General features: G+C 42.3%; 1 protein-coding gene across 1 annotated transcript in view; it reads right to left on the bottom strand.

Moving 5' to 3' along the window:
• The window catches only part of LOC132914751 (ecdysone receptor), a 206,482-nt gene that overhangs the window by 173,082 nt on the left and 15,571 nt on the right, over positions 1 to 17,829 (bottom strand). The window contains exon 3 of the mRNA XM_060974115.1: positions 838 to 875. The gene's annotated coding sequence lies outside the window, so the exon portion shown is untranslated. The remainder of the gene's footprint in view (positions 1 to 837; positions 876 to 17,829) is intronic.

Raw genomic sequence — 17,829 nt, 5'->3', positions numbered from 1 at the left:
GATATAACACTTTACCAAATGCCCATAAGGACAAATTGTAAAAAACCAAAATAAAATAAAAAAAAAAAGAAAAACGTGTCATGTATTTGGATTTAGGTTAGGTTTTTTCATACCTCTCTTGATCTTTGGTTTAAGGTTTGTATTAAGTATTTTGAAGGATAGTCTCTTGATATTTAGGTTAGTTTTAGATTAGAGTTAGGTTTCCTATCGGCTTTTTTCCTTTTTATTTTATTTGCATCGAATAAAAAATTCAGGACTCGAAACGACTTAACCTAGTCACTAGAATGATAAATTTATACTGTTAAATATTTTCAATATAAACTCCTGTGCTGATTTTTCAATTGAGAAGTACTTGATTTCATTTATTTATTAAAAAACAAGTATGGCAGCTGATAAAACGCAAACCAAATATTTCGAATCGCCGTCGGAGCTTTTTAATTCCCCGTTGGAGCTGCGAAATTAATTCGAACAACCAAGTTGGCGTGCAAAAAAGAATAATGAAAACGGAACTCAATATAGTGGATCGATTCGACCATCGTTTCATTTCCGTATTACTCGATAAATGTATATACACATAGTTAGACGGATAACACAGTAGTTTGAAAAGCAAATTAGATAAGGACGAAGATAAGATTAACCCTTTGGGCGGTAGAGTTCGAGAAACCGACGGGTTGTTCAAAAAATTTTTATCTACCGGCAAACAAACGTTATTTCTCCAGAGATAAAAACTTCTACGTAAGAATAACCGGAGACCATTTCTACCGGACGGTAGACAAAACTTTGAAAAGAGATATAATTTTTCTTCTGTCTTAAAAATGTCTAAAATAGAAGACTTACCAAAAAGTCCCAATCATTAGAAGAGCGCCAAGAGACATCTAGAAAATAACAAGAAAATTATAAAGTTAGATTTACAAATTTAATTCCACTTAGAAATTAAAGAATATAATTGGACAGTTAAATGAGATTCCGTACGAGTAATAAAACTGTCGTAAGAAAAAGAGTAGAGATCAGAGGAGTGTGAAAAATGTACGAAATCGAAAGACGACGTATTATCCGGAGACGCAAGACCTAAAGGCAGAGCAAGCGGTCGAAATTCGCGAAAACCTGTTTCGCTGTGTGCATGTGTACGTGTGTGTATATGCGTGGAACAGCGGCAGGCTGCTTAGAATTCTACGCCACGGCGATACGTTATTCCGGTTTCTCTTTTGCCAAACTGCACGCGAACTGGCGGAGTCTCGACGAGCCTCCCCATTGGCGGGAACATGGCGCAATCAACGAGCTACGATCTGAGCGGGCCGCTCTTTTTATTTCGCGGATTAAAAAGGATTTAAATGTATCATTTGCATTGCAAAGAGTTCCGTCGTGGTCCGACGGCCTAGTCATTCTCTTCTCCACCTTTTACTCTTGGAAAAACGAACCACTGATCACGATAATTTTTTAGGTTATGGCCGTTGAATTCTCTTTTTTTTTTTTCAAAAAGCTAATACATCTACGAATTGCTTTTGTTTGAGCAAATTATTTATCCATATGCTTCCTTCTATAAATTACTTCGTTATCTCCTTGTGCTATAGACAGACGTAGACGCGTCTGTCTTTCTTGGAAACTCTCCTATGAAATAAATGCAAATTCCTACTAATATCGTAAAGTTTTTTTTTTATTTTATTTTGGTTATTTTACAATTTGTCCTTATGGACAATTGGTAAAGTGTTATATCTTATTGGTGAAGAAAAAAGAATAAAATAAAAATAAATATAGCATGTGGGTGGCTACCCCCAGCGGGGTGCTTTTATGCATATCGCAAAGTGTTTCCAAATTTCCTACTAGATGCGTAGAATACGCGCCACCAACGTATAACCACGATTGTTTATGCCCAACTTTACCAAATTCCCCACTAGTACTTGTTAAGAATTGTGGATCTTTGGTGCCGAAATAATGTTGAAGGAACATTGAATATACACTGAGGTCTAATATTAAAATAATGATATATTTATTACAAGAAGGATTTCTCATATATTCATCGATTCACATTTGTACGCGTCTCCGCACTTTCTCCATACACGACCGCTAACCGACTCTCTTTTCAGATGCTTCCAAACTCCCGCCGATCGTCATTTGTCCTGACAAAAGCCTGGACGCTCACCGACGCTTACACACATGTATCCACACACTGATACTCACACACAAGTAACTCTAATACGCATTTAACCCAGTCCAGCACGGAAAATTATACATATCTCAACAGTACTATCTAGTACTAACGCAAAAATTCCCTAATTTCTTTACTAATATTTCAGCAGGCATACAAATGCCGCTATGGCCACGGCATACGTTCGTTCGAAATGCACGTCTAAGATTCCTTGCCCGAAGTCGACAAAACAAAAACCGAGAAAAAGTTCGATTGCGATCTACCGACCTCCCCGAGAGACCGGCCAGGACTCCGACAAGCCTCCGGAGGATATTAAAAGAAAGCATTTGGCCGCCGGTTCTTACGAATTAATTGGCGAGTAAGGTGGCTTGTTGCATGGTCGTGTTTCATGGCGGTGGCCAGTACAGGACAGGATAGGACAGAATGCGGTGGCCTAGGCGGCGCGCGTTCGCAGCGACGCCGAGCGTCGGTCTGCGTGCGTGTAACGCCGCACTGCGTTGCGAACTCGCGGTAGGACGTAGAATATCCCGCTGGTATTGATCAAGGAGTGGTAGCGGGTGTTCTTGAACCCTGCTGCTCTTGCTCCCACTTTACGATGCGAGGCAAAGCACCGAGGCTCGGCCATTACCTGTACGCTATGTGCCTCGATGTGTACAGCGTGTACCATAGACCCGACATTTATACGTCGCGTCGTTTAAACCAAACGAAGGAAGGGTTCTCGACGCGTTCGTAACAACGTGCCACTTTGTCTTGCACAGGCTGAAGTTATTGGGACGACTCACACTTTGGTGCCGTGGAATTAGAGAGATTGCCTTTCTGGGGAATTTCGTTCTAGAAATAGAAAGGCGAGTCTCGTTGTTCTGCGTAAAATATATGGGACACGGGAAAAATCGATTGAAACGAACCAGACATTTACGAGGAACGGTACGACTGATTCTTTTGCTACAGCGAAGTCTGTACTTTGCTATAATTAAATTAAGGTACAACGAGTAAGATAGGAATAAATATGCGTCCAAGTAGGCAAACTTTAAAAATTGTCTGACACAGAATAAGAATATCCGCAAACAATAAAATTCATGAAAATAATGGATTTGATGTAGGGAGATTAAAATATAGCCACATTTCAGAAAATCGAAGCGACTATAGTGAGCTTCTCCTATAGAAGGGGCGGTTGGGTGACTATGGGTCGCTTGTAACGTTGCAACAATGAAAGGGTTAAAAGTATCGACTGACACGTACTCTGGGCCGGTGTGGACTGAACAGGCAGCTCGTTCGTGCAACGATATTTATCTGTGCCACGACAAACGGCCGTAGGTGGGCACGCTAAAAGCATTTACGAGCGAACCATGATGCGTGACCTTGCTGAGACATTGCACCGGCGTAAACAGAGGCCGCGAGCGCAGTCGTGGGCGTGTTTTATAAATTCGCTCTATTGGCACGCCTTAAAGGCAGCCTGGCTTCTCGTTAAATCAACGCAACGTGACCCGGTTGCGACAAACCAGAGCAAACAGTGTTTGCTTCGACCATATGCTACGAATTTTTCTTTCGGATGTATACCGATAGAAAGTACCAGAAACTTACAATGCTTGTACGAAGGATTTTTCTTTTCCAAAGCTGGAAACCACGGCGCGAATTCTCTGTACTCTCTCACACGTGTCAGCGATCTCGCGCAGGATGTTTGAAAATTGCACCACGCCTCCGTGAAATTTCCAATTCCTCTATCGTTTTGGAATGCCTTCGAAAAAAACGAAGAAACGTACGCATCCAATTATTCCATTACCTAGGATAACCCGAACATTATACGTAGTTTACGCCACGATCAAGCACCGTGCTTTCACGAACATTAACAATAGGAATTCAATCCCCTAGAAAATCCAGCTATTTTGTAATAACAGGCTGGCCAACGGTGAACAAAACAAAGATCCGAACGGCCGATGTAATCGGGGCCTGGCTCTGACGAGCAAAAAAAAAAAAAAAGAGGAAAACATCCTGAATAGATCGGCCATCCGCTGACGCGCAGTGTGCAGTCTCTCCGATAATTTCCAGCCGAAAGCTCGTGTGTACACGCGGAAAGGTTTTTCTCTCGCGACAACGTAACAATTTCGCTCGATGATCGAGGGGTTATGCCAACGTGAAACGCTTGATTAAAGGTTAACTTGGGCAACCGACGATGCGGGTACTTGGCCGGCTGGCTAGTGATTTTTACGTGACGATGTTTCGCCGGACTAGCCACCATTGACCCTTTACGGTTACCAGCAACTTGCTAAGAATCGGTTCGACGATTCAGAAATTCCCTGTCGCGGAATTTATAGATTAGATTCGGTTTATCGTGCGCTTTTAAACGAGTTTCGATTCGGTATACCGTAATAGGGAAATTAATAGGTAAACTAGGTCATTGTTTAATGAGAAAGTTCTGTAAGCATGAAATTACTCGTAAGAGTCAGCGAAGAAAAGTTAATTTCACTTAGAGGCAATTTGACGGTAGATCGAATGCGACCTTTGAACGTTTCGCTGTAATCGACAACATTGGAAACAGTCGTTGCCGTGGTCGCCGTGCTTTCCGTCAGGGTATAACGTCCTCGTGCTAAAAACGACGCAATGTCACCGCGCGCGAAAATACGCGCCAGGTGATGCACGCCATTCGCGGAAATCGGTCGTACTAAAAATACCAGCGAAACGAAAGTCAAGTATACGCAGCTGTTCGTACGATCGCCCCCGTGTTTACAACTTTTCTACTGTTTTGTCGATATTAATGACTTTGATCGATTCTAGGAAACCTTAGGTGTTCTAGGAAATCTTTGCTGCGAATCATAAGCTACTTTATGATCTCAAGGAACTTTTCTTGAAATTCTGAAAAATTCTATCGATGCGAAGAAACCACTTGACCCATCGTACACGATGTAGCGTTTAAACGAGGGTTCGCGACGAAAATGATAATTTGCTGGCCAAGTTCGTAGATCGGGTTCGTGGACTACGTTCGCGCGTTCCATTTGGACGAGAATTCGGGACAAAGATGAAAAACAACGCGTATAATGTGCAGTTTTCCTGAAACTTGATATCGGTGGATTCGACGCGAGCAAAAGTCTGTTTATCAAATCTTCGCTAGTATTTTCTTTACACTTTGGCTTGCTTGAAATATCTTGAGTGTTTATTTCTTTGACTAACGCCACACGGCAACGTTTAAGTAAATAGTTGCGATGTCGAGACCGATCTTCTCATTGCTCGTAAGTGTCGAGTAGAAATCCTTTATCCTCGTTTCCATTTTGTTAGAAATGCAGACCTTTCGCGTAAAAAGAAAATTATATAACAATGTAACGCAATATTTCCTTCACGTGCAAAACAACCAAAATTACTTGAAATTTAAAATCATACGTATCTTGGTCCATATGTAGCAAACGCTACATCACCAATCACTAATCGATTTTGGCGAGGACTTATTGTTTACGTTTCTGTCAGTCACGCACAGGCTGATGATATCATCGAATAATAAGATCAAAATCGAACAACGATTATTTCGATCTTTGGCCTCTGTGCGTTGTAAGAAACTTAGTGTATTTTAGACAACTTTGTCGATCATAAAGGTTCTAGCAATGCAGATTCTAGAAACTTTTGTACCTTTTAGGAATCTCTGAACGTATGGTTGCACGTTCGCGGAAACAAGAGCGTTCAAGAAATTCCAATAGCTGTGCAAATCCTGAGAAACGAAAGACTTAACCTCAAACACATGCTGAACGAATCAACGAACACGACGATCAGTCGAAACGCGAGGCAAGAAAGAGGCAAAGTCTCAGTTAGATGAGACCTAATTACTGAGAACACGTATAACGTGGAAACGAAGGGAAGAAGCCGAAGAAGAGAAGAAATAAAAGGGAAAGTCAGCGAGCAAGGCAACACGCAGTCGTCTTTGTCGTTCTACATTGCCGTGGAAGAGGACGAGGATCTCGGGGAAGGCCGCAGGAAATTGCTCGGCAGCAATAACGACCCGACTATAAAACACCGAGGTAAAAAGGTGGATCGAACTGGAGAACAGCAAACACCGGAGGGAAAAAAGGAACGATCGAGGAAGAAGGTTTCCAGAGGCGGATGAAACGCGATGCTAGAATTTCAGGAAAAAGTGCAACTGAGGTAAGGAGCGGACAGAATGCAAAAAAACAGCCATTAACGGGAAGAGCAGCAGCGAGAAATATCAAAGATGATATTTCTTTCTTTTCTTCTTCGGGGAGCAGGGGCAGAGGATGAATGAAAGGGAGGGGAAGAGTGTGAGAGACGAGGAACAGGAGGTCAGGTTCGTTTCAACGACCGAGTTTACTGGCTGAGGGTTAAACTCAGTGGAACTGATCTGGAAGCGACTGATAGTCGATAGAAATTGTCACCAGAAGTTGATATTGTTATCTTCTGGAACATTGGCAGTCCTGTGGCTACGCCTTCGTCGAGTGTCATAGCAAGTAAGTATCGACATTTCGTAACAATTCGCTAAATTTCAAAATCTGTAGAGTTGTACTAATTATAAGAGAAAATGAATTTGGGTCCAATGTTATTTTGCATGAGTTGACAAATTCATTCTCGGGAGATGAGCGTGTTTTCTACCGTCCTCATAAATATGCTAATGTCGTTCATTACCCATCATAAATATGCAACAAAGCGAAATCTGTTAAAAGTGTATTGGAGCCTCGTTAATTCGGCCACCTGTAACGGTCGTTATCCTTCTCCTTCTACTGTTCGCATATTCTCATTCAACGTTTCTTCATTCCTACATGCCAATTTATGAATCAATATTTTTATTTTTAAATGTCCCTAAACTTTCTCCAAATTCTCATTATAATAATGGTTCCTGCATTTCTTGAAAATTATTAACAATGCAAATCCCAAATTTATGACAGAAAACTAACCTAAATTCTCCCCAGGCTATCCCCCAACTGATTAGCAATTTCAATGCCAAATTTATATAAGACTAATTTAAAATTTATTCAAACTTCCACTAACATACTTATCCTCGATCAAAACGCATATCTTTAATACCAAATCTACGATAAACACATAACCTAAAACTTTTCTAGATTTTCTAGAAAACGTCTATAAATATCTATAATGAATCCGAAAATATCCAACAGCCAGTACATCGGTACGAGTCCTTTTCCAGAAGGTTGAATCCATTACGGTCGAAGCACGATTCGCTTCTTCTGCGTCGTCAACTGGAATTAGGAGGAGGAACAGAACTCGCTGAGGAGAAGCGACGCTGCCACCTCGGGAAATAGACCGCGTTCCTTTACGAGCGTTGCAAACGATCCGCTTCGAGTCAATCTAGGAGAGCAAGGACGCCGACTATGCTATCGATGCCACACCACCATCCAGTCATCGCTACACTCGATTGCGTTCGCGCGTCCATAAGCCAGACACGCTAACACCATTAAGCTATCTGGCGTCGAAAATGATCGTTGCACTGAACGATGGCACGTTGAAGTGAGAGATGGTGAGATATCGATCGATTTAAGTTATTTTGAAGCGATGGTAGGATTTTCAACGATTTAAACGTAATCTAGATTGACGTCTCGTTAGAAGACGATCACCTGTGGATGGTGCGTTTCGAATAGTACCAAGGAGGTTTTTATCGCGTACTGTAAATGGCGGAGAAATATTGCGGCGCAAATGAAAAGTTAAGAGAAAATTATTTTTCGCTTCTCTCAATTTTTATTTTCATGTGGATTCAGTGTAGGATCGGTTTTGGTCTATCACTACATATTGTGATAAATATATATGGCAGAAAGGTATCGCGGCTCGGGTGAGACCTAACCTACAAATGTGTATGAAGCATTTTTGATGTAATTTTGAAGATTAGTGTGAATTATTTACTCTTAAACGTACATTATGTTACGAGTATGTATATTACTAATCATTTTTGGTTCATTTATATCAAACTATGGCGCATATAAAAGCTAGAGAAGCATTAGGATGAAAATGAAGTTAACCTAAAGATAGTATACGTATATGAAATACTTATTTTTCGATTTAATTAAAAAGATCGATTTTTATTTTTAAATAAATTTCTGTACACCAGATCATTTCTCGTCGAGTCTAGTCTTGACGTCACCTTTCAAGCACCATGATGCTTTTGCTAAATGATACAAGTCCGAGACACTAGACACTCTGTCTGTGCGTCGAATAGCGTGTTCAGAGGATGTTGATCGTTTCGTTCGAGAGCATTTTTCTGCAGATCGTATGTGCGTAAACGGTAGAAGGAAACGTCGGTTCGTTCCTGCCTGTACAGTACATCTCTGGTATCAATGGGGTTTTTGCGCGTCTGTTGTCATAGAAACGGGTGTACCTACCCTGTCGAGCGACTCGAACCATCCCCAAATACCAGCCTCGACGCCACGTGGCTCTGTACCGAAAGGGGAAATCCTCGTGCACATGGAGAGCGCAGACCTCCAGCCTTCCATCGTTCTTCGTCGTTTGATGTATGTACACCATACCAGGGAACCATGGGAACCTGCTAGATGCTGCTGATATATTGACGTGGCTACGATTTTGAAAAACGTACCGGTTATGCCACAGAGCATTGTACTCGACTATCACACGCGCGACCTATGGAACGTGTTCCATTTGGTTGCTTTCAGATGGTTGATTTTCGACCGGTTTACGATGGTTGATGGTTTCGTCAGATCAGATTGGAATATTTAACGAAATGGAAGAAGATAAGGCAGATCGATGTTTTGTATAGTTACAGATAATGTGTCGTTCAATATCTACCCGAAATAATTAGCGATAGAAAATTATCTTAAGCCCAGAGTATATTTAAGACAGCTCAAACTCGATCAAACTGCAAACCTAACCTAAATATGCGCTTCCCATCTCAACAAACGTACGAATGGAAGAAGATAAGGCAGATCGATGTTTTGTATAATTACAGATAATGTGTCGTTCAATATCTACCCGAAATAATTAGCGATAGAAAATTATCTTAAGCCTAGAGTATATTTAAGACAGCTCAAACTCGATCAAACTGTGAACCTAACCTAAATATGCGCTTCCCATCCCAACAAACGTACGAATGGAAGAAGATAAGGCAGATCGATGTTTTGTATAATTACAGATAATGTGTCGTTCAATATCTACCCGAAATAATTAGCGATAGAAAATTATCTTAAGCCCAGAGTATATTTAAGACAGCTCAAACTCGATCAAACTGCGAACCTAACCTAAATATGCGCTTCCCATCCCAACGAACGTACGAGTAACACTCGGCTGGCTTTCGTCCCAACTACTTTTCACCCAATTCAATTTCCAAACATTAAAAACACTCTGTACAGGCAGCCGGCCGAGTGCACTTCACCCAATTAACGTTTTTGATGGGGCCAATTTAAAGATCCAGCCGCTCTGTCATGCGCTCGCCTATGTGTTTATCCGCCGTGTGGCAATGAGCGCGGCGTGACACAGTGTGAAACTCGATAGGTCCGTGTTCCGTTCGCGTTTCTTCGAACCGTGTGTGCATGTGATCCGTGGTAATTACTCGATATATATCCAACAGGCTAGTCTACGCGCATCATCTCATCCATTTCAGAGAACGACGCAATTTTTCCATCCACCCTGCTGTTAAATGGTTTCGGTGCTCTTCCTACACGTTCCATCAGCTTCTCGTTACGAGCTTCCCCGAGTTTCTGGAACAACCCTATCGCGTCGTTTCGCTGTTTGCAGCCCGGGTTGAGTGCCGATGCAAATAATCCTCTCTGCTGTTGGCAAGTTTCACGATCGAATCATCGCTGCCAGGATTTACTGGTTAATCGATGAGAATCCTCTCGATTCTGTATATGTTTGAACGAGTAGTTTGGTGTTTGGTGAATTCGAAACGAATTATGGATCTTTCATAGCTTGGTAGATTTCCCAGGGTCTGTTAGGAATTTTTATTCGGAATATTAGACCTCGAGTTTATTAAATTTCCCTATTTACTTGAAAGAGTCTACGTATCTTCCTTTTCGTATTTTCTTAATACGTCACTTATTTATTTATTATTATTTACTTTTATTTATTATTATGTTACTTACTATTTATTTATTATTTATCATAGCTGTAATTTCACATAGATGGAATCAAACATCATCAAAGGCATTGCACTACACCAAAGTTTGGGTCTAAACATCGCTAAGCACGAGGAAAGGGCAGACGATCTAATAGTCGAAACATGTACGGTTCGCGTTGGTTCAGAAATTCGTATTCGCTATCGATTTACAACGCACAGAGAATTATTACTCCCCTGTTGCTCCCTAAAACCACCCACAATTACAATTCACCTTAAAATCCCTCGAATCCCTAACATAAACTACCTTAAAGTATCAGCGAATTGTAAATCCCCCGAAAAAGAAGCGAGATCGAGTCTTTACTTGGCGGGCTCGAACAAAATCATTCCAACAGACAGGATCAACGGAAAAGCAATAAAATTTCAGGCCAACTACCGTAAGAACGAGACTGGCAGGTGTAGGCGTAGCGACGAGGGGAGTATCGATGGTGTTGGAGGTCCTGAAACCGGGGTTGTTAGCCGGCGACGACGATTCGAACCACGTCGTCGTGGCGACCCACGCGTCGGACCTCCCGCGAGGTTCTCAACCTTGTTTACATAAATCATCAGAAACGGTCTGGATCCTCGACAGACGCGGCTCTCGCTTCGTCCTTCGGTCGATCCAACGACCCCGTCTCGAATAAACCCAACCGCGAGAATAAAAGCGTGCCGACAAAGCGAAGAAGGACGTATACAAGGCTGGCCCACGGTTCTGATCCGAGTTCAACGAGACTAACGGAGCAACGGTGCCTGTAAACCGAGAAGACAGGGGTTTCATGCACTGCATCCGGTTTAAAGGTACGTCAGAAAGATTTCAAAGGATCGGGATAGTGGTTTGGTCGAGGTCTATTTAGGATTTCTGTCTGCAATATCAGGCTTAATTACACTGTGCTTCTCCAGCTTTGGATGATACTTTGCAACCAAGTCTCGAATCTGCAAGCGAGGCTTCTTCAAAATTCCTATGCCGCAGATTTTAAAAAAGAACTTTTAGGTTAGCTCTGCTATTGGCACTGGCATTACCTCTGGAAGCGAAGCTTATTTCAAATTCCTAGCCTGACAGTGGAGACCTCTTTTGTGAATCAAGAGATTCCTCCAGTTTCTTAATGGTTCAAACCGATTAGACTAATTGTAAGAGACAACAAACATGAAAATATTCTCAACTGGGATACGTGGATTTCTATCCTCTTCGTTGAATATGAAAGACGCTAATAAGTAAGCAAAGCAGTGCATAAAAGTAAGGGGGGACACGATCGCATAAAATATCGCTTGTAAGGAGCAGTGTCTGAGCTATGCAACGGCGGCGGACGGGCTGTGCCACGACGCAAAAAGCCATCAGGGAAAGGACGCGGGGCGTGACGGTGAGACTGAAAAGAGGATGAGAAACGAAGCGACTGGACGATAAAGAAGAGGCTAGAACCACGCTATCGCGCTGGAACGTTTTCGCAAACAGTGCTCGAAGACGTTTCGTGCAACCGGTACACAAATAACACGAATCATTCGCATGAAAGACACGACGCTTTCACGTCCCGCCCTAAAAATACGCGTCACCGCTCGACGATGCGTTATTTTCGCGAATACGTATCCTGCTGCCTTTCGTGTATAACCTCGATACGAGTCTCGTCGGGGCTATGAACAATCGTTCGATCGATGATCCGCATCTCGTCGACTCGAGGCTCTGCGTGTGTGTACTTTGGAAAACTTATTATGGCACTGTGGTTTTAAAGAGATATACTACGTTTATGGCATCACGGGTTGCTATGTGATGTAGGGATTTTTAAAAAATTACGGGTAATTGGTTATACGAGATAGGTGGAGGCTTGTGCAACCAAAATTACGAAATGAGGTCAACTTCTCACCTAACCTACCACTAACGTCATTCTCAAACTCGGTCTTTTATCGTTCATCGAATAACAAAAATTTGGTAATTTGCCAAGTGCGCTTATCTTCTTAATGCTCTTACTAATCTCCGACAAAGAAATTTTTCTAAGGTAATGGCGATCCATACTAAGCGATTCTAACCTAGTTTCTTATTAAAATTCCATAAAACTTGTACCGATCTGCAGCCGTTTCGTCGATATTAGTAAATATCTATACGCATTTCTATTCACTTTCAAATTTACCCAACGTCGTCCTAACAATCGGATTAATCGATTCGTTACAATGCTAAAATTTCCCATAAATACCCAAGGACCTTCATAAATCACTGTATACATATTGCACGCTACCTATCACCTAATCCAACCACTCTATCTCTCTCTCTCACACACACACAACACCCTATCATACCTCTACAACCTGCTCGTCCCTGCCATAGCCTCGCCTCATCTTAACTAGAGAAAAGTGTCCAGGAAAACTCGGACTAGCGGATGGTGGGGGAGTGTAGTGGGCGATACGGAAGAGCCAAACTGATGCCAGGGACCTGGAGGATCGGCGTACGGAGTGCAGAGGGCGCGTCGGGAGGCAGGAGGGCGCGGTCTTGCACGGAGGGCAGCGGAGGGAAATCGTGGAACGCGAGAAGGAAGGGGCGTCTGCGTCTGCGACCTTGGTTGGGGTCGCTCCAAGGTCGCCAGAGTGCCTCCTACCCCGTGACTCCCCTCTCTGGCTGCCGAGACGAGGCTGTGCTCTCTTCCCTCGTCACCCGATCGGCGGGCCTCCGCTTGAAACGGGACCGCAACTGCGTACGCACCGCACGCGGCACCGCCTCGCTCTCTCATTCTCTCTCCCTCTCCCTCTCTCTCTCTCTCTTTCTCTCTCTCTCTCTGTCTCTGCCTTTGTGTCTCTTTCTCTGTTAGCACGAGCCTATGTATGGTGTCGCGAGATCAATGCCAGGGTCAATGTCACGGCTACCACGGAGCTACCTACCGTGTGCTGGGTCGCCGGGTTTCGGCCAAGCCCCGGGCACCCTTCCCACCACATGAGACACGTCGGTCAATGAGCCCCATCATCGCGATGACCTGGACAACTTTCCGTGGCTTGTTTGCTGTCAGGTGGAAAAGATCGTTTAACGCGATTGACTATCACGGTGACCATCGGTGGCCCACGTTTTGCCACATTTTTCACAGCGATTAGAATAAAATAAGTTTCCTGCGCTGAGAAATATTCTTAGGTAACACCATCGGAGATAAAGTGCGTGAATATAGTAGGATACTTTGTGGCTGCAAAGGGAATCTTCCCTCGAGGAAAAATATGTAAAATTCGTGAGGCGAAGGCTCTGGACACGGTAACGAGCGTTTCCAAGAATTTTCAACCAAGAATATAGAAACAACGATCCAATAGCCTGGTGGTTAGGTGGCGCACACTGCCAAGCAGTTACGCAAGAGTGAAGAAGCAAGGAATAATTAGGTTTGGACGAACGAAGCCCCTTCGAGGACTCTGACACCCCTGCTTGACTACCAGAATCACTTTAAGCCACCCTTTCAAACTTGTTTAGTGAGTTTTACCAGCGAAAGCTCGCACGGTATAGCCCAATATTATTTTTAGAATCTTATTGCTCGGCTTTAAAGACAATCTGCCGATAATTTAAAGAACAACGACCTCCTGTCCAACGACAGAAGCGTTCGTATACATTTTTCCGCGTAGAATTTCTTTATTTGAAAGATCGCGTTTCCTGGAAATCCTGAGGCAAACATTAGACACTGACTGTTGAGAAGCTCGATAAATAAGTAAACAGGACTAAGATTCCACGTGCATGGAGCCATCGACCTGCCGCTTTTCTTACAAAAGAAGCTTGTTACGCTCTGTCTCGATCTTATCTTCGTATTGTTGTGATTCGACAATAAATCTTATCAATAATACGTGATATACATCGAGTGTTTCCTGTTGTTGTTCCCGTACGGTTCTTTTGAAGTAACTCGAACCACTTGACAAAATACGTATATAATAAGAAAGAGGAGTAAACTGAATTTTATGAATCGACTTTTCTCGCTGTCAAACGGTACAATTTGGCGACTATGATACTCCTGTGATAGGAAATAATAATTCATTAATTCTCTTATGCTTGACTAAATATACTTTATGCTTAAATGGTACAGGGAAGAATTAATAGTGGCAAGTATAAATTTATATTTATCTTATTTATTTATTTTATCTTGTGATAAAAGCAACTATATTGTTTGCATTGAAAACATGTGAAAATTAAGTGTCGAAGTGGTCGCCACCTCTAAGAAAACTCCACGTCTGGTCTTTAATTTTCTCAAGCACCGAAGCCATCGACAGCGCATAGACAAAAGACTGCGTCGATGGCAAACCATAAACGGTACACAACGCAACGTTGGCTTCAGGGTTTTTCAGTCACAGGGTAACACTGCTAGCGTGCGGATCTGGACCAGCTCATATCGTATTCCAAACTTTGTACTTACACTTTAATATTCAAAATATATAATGTCGGAGATGAAGGGACGCCGGAGCCTTTCTTTCGGAATATTTGGGAAGGTCCCCGATACTTTAGTCCAGACTTTTTAGTCCTGCTTAAACAATAAAACTGAGAAATAGCTGTTTATGAGTCAAGTCAATTATGATTGTCCGAGATTTACGACAGTGGGCTTGGGCTCGAAGTGACATAACGGGGTCACTGAACGTAGCCACGGTCACGGGAGGGACGTGTGCCTGACAGAGGTATAAATAATTAAATAACTCTCCTTAAAAACAGCGGTTGACCCGAGGAATACGGAGAGGAATATATAAGGGCAGTTTCACCTGGACCGAGGTGCAATCCGATAAATTCGACTAGCCCAGTGAACACGTACATCGAGTTGCTAATCGCAACGTCATCCCGTTGATCGTGAATTTGTTATCGAACCTAAATTCATCGTCATAAGCATCTCCAGCACTCTATCATCGATATCACTCGTTAACTTTTGTAATACATTCCCATAAACAAACATCATCTGGTATAAGACAACTATGGACAACTCGCAGCAAGACTCATCACACGCCCCGTTTTCCAAAAATGATCCGACATACATATATGTCGGATTATCGTTAGGACTTGGGTTAGGGTCGTGTAATGAATCTTCACCTGGATTATTCATCGTTGTCACACAATCGAGGTAGCGTTTATTAACACAAGTATAGATGTTACAAGATTGACAAGTGGCCGCGGTAACTAGACGCTAATGACAACGACCTTAGGTTCAATATGACGAATCCGCGGTCAACGGGATAACAGATGTACTTTGCTCCAAAGTCTAAGTCGGACTCGACTTACTCCTCGCGATACAAGGATTACTCGACTAACTCTTTATTGAAACGTGGATTATTCACCGATCGTACAAACACTAGGTAACTGACTAACGAGACTGCGAGAAAGGGAATGACTTCCGTCACGATGACGCTGCAGAGGAAAACTATGACGGGGTGTGCCTAAGGGCACGAGATCATCGGATTCGTCGAGGAAAGCCACTGCTCGGAGGGTGAGGGAAATGGACGTTGCTGTTAATTGGTTAATTTCTATGTTGGTGGTTAGAAAAGGATGCTAGCCGCCCTTGAGAGAGAGTTCCTAGCGGGAAGCGTCGTACGCGAGGAAAGCAAATCTCCCGTATCTTCCCGCAATAGGTGACAGATCTACGGGCTGATAGAATAAAGACTGTTTGTCAATTTGAAGGACCTTAGTTAACCAAATCCTAAGATTTGTAGCAGGTCCTCAGGCTAGCTGAACATATACTGTGAATGATACATCGACATTTGGCGATCATCTTGCCCGAAGAATGGGGTCTGTGTGTGGCGAGCCACGGGGCCGTTGGAATGTTTACTGTTAAGTGTCGGTACGGCTAATTCTTTAAAGGAGAGCTATGCAATTCTGTATCTCTGTTAGGTGGAACGTTCATCCCGTGACCGCTGCTACGTTCGGCGACTAGTTGTCGCCTCGAGCCTAAGCTCGTTATCTCAAGTCTCGAACAATTGTGTTTGGGTTATTTTGTAAAGGCTACAGTATTCGGGTTTTCCAAGTAATTCCAACGGGGGGGGGGCGGTGTCCTTTCATCTCCGACATATATATATTCTACCTTACAATTTATCCACGCGTTCCTTTGTATTCACATACATGCAGTAACCTTAATGAAAAGGATAGTGGCGGTAACACGTGAGTGTTGAATCGTTAATTAAACAAATTTCAACGCGTGTTTCCGATCACGAAGCACCGTGAGCGAATTCGTAGAGCGAACGCTCTGATAAATTTGCAGAGCCGTGACATTGACACCTTATCAAAGAGCGGTTGCTCTTATCTGGGCTGGTCGATAACACGCGTAAAGAGCGAACGTTCTCGTAAAATCTCAAATATCCAACCGACTGTCGTGCCGTTCAACGACCGTAATTCAATTTCTAATAAAATCTTGATGGAATGGAAAGCTGAATGGAAATGCAAACAATCGTGAAATATATTTTTCCTTCGTAAAGTGTATCCGACCTGAGAGTTAAAAGGTTATTTCCTTAGAGTATTTCGATTTGGGAAAATTGATTTTTCTTGTACGTCGTGCAGAAGCCTGTATATCTTGAAACATATTATACGGTATGTTGGATAGAAAATTTTATAAAAAATTTAATAGGAATTATTTCTCAATAAAATAGTTCGTAAACTTTCTCTGAAAACCACTTAACGCGTCATAAAAATGTCGAGATAAGATGCTTCGTACTTTCTTGAAGAAAAAATCTTTAAAAAAAATAACCAAGTTTTCTTTTTAATAGATAATTTAAAGCTTCTTTCAACGAGTAATTTAAAATATATTTTATATTATAAAATTATATTTTTCTAACGAATATTATATTACACTAAAGTATTTTTCGCTAGTAGAATAAATGCAGAAGTAAGTCACTTTCGAAGTGCAGAACGAGACGCTTGATCTTGAGAGCTGACGTCATTTCTCGCCGCTATGTTAAGTGATTATTCCTAAACAAGCCAGAAATAAAGGGGTATATACGGTTCACAGCTTATTGAACAATTCAGAACGGTTCGTGCATCGGCCGCCTGACGTAAGTGTATTTACATCGGCTTTTCGAAAGATACGAAAGCATTTAAAAATACACGATCGATCGCGGTTCGTGACCTTTCCCTAATATCTCATCTTTCGTTTGGTCGTTGTCAGCGCCAGGTATGGAAATACGAAAGGACAAAAATTCACCAGAATCTTTCTTCGACATTCCGTAAGAATTTTCACGTTGTCAAGAAAATAGCGAAGAAAATGAATTTATCTTTCGCCATGAAACACCGTGATCGTTGTACAAAATTTACCTCGCGAGTATTACAAACTTAAAAATAAAATAAAAAATTCCCTAGTATATAATATCGTCTTTATGACGTATAATTCGATCTAATTACCCGAAACACCGAGCAAAAACTGAACCAAGAATCTTAGTCCAATAGCCTTGAACGCTACAGACACGATCGAACATGAAATTGAACGACTGCTTTTAATTATGATAACCATAATTTTGATAAGCACAAATGGATTACAGAAATCGAAGCTCGAGAACTGCTGACCTTTCCATGAAGAATTGCATTAGGACGAAAAGTTGGGGAATGTTCTTCCTATTAATCGAAAGCACGCGATCGAAGAGGAGTAAGAGAGGAGGGCAACGAGTCGCTAAACAGGCGCCACGATCGTCCTTCAACTCTCCACAGCGAGAATGAACGGGTTCA

This window comes from Bombus pascuorum, chromosome 15 (genome assembly GCF_905332965.1).
Source record: "Bombus pascuorum chromosome 15, iyBomPasc1.1, whole genome shotgun sequence".
NCBI classification, from domain to species: Eukaryota; Metazoa; Arthropoda; class Insecta; order Hymenoptera; family Apidae; genus Bombus; species Bombus pascuorum.
The sequence above is the reverse complement of the archived record's forward strand: the minus strand, read 5'-3'. Positions and strand labels throughout refer to the sequence as shown.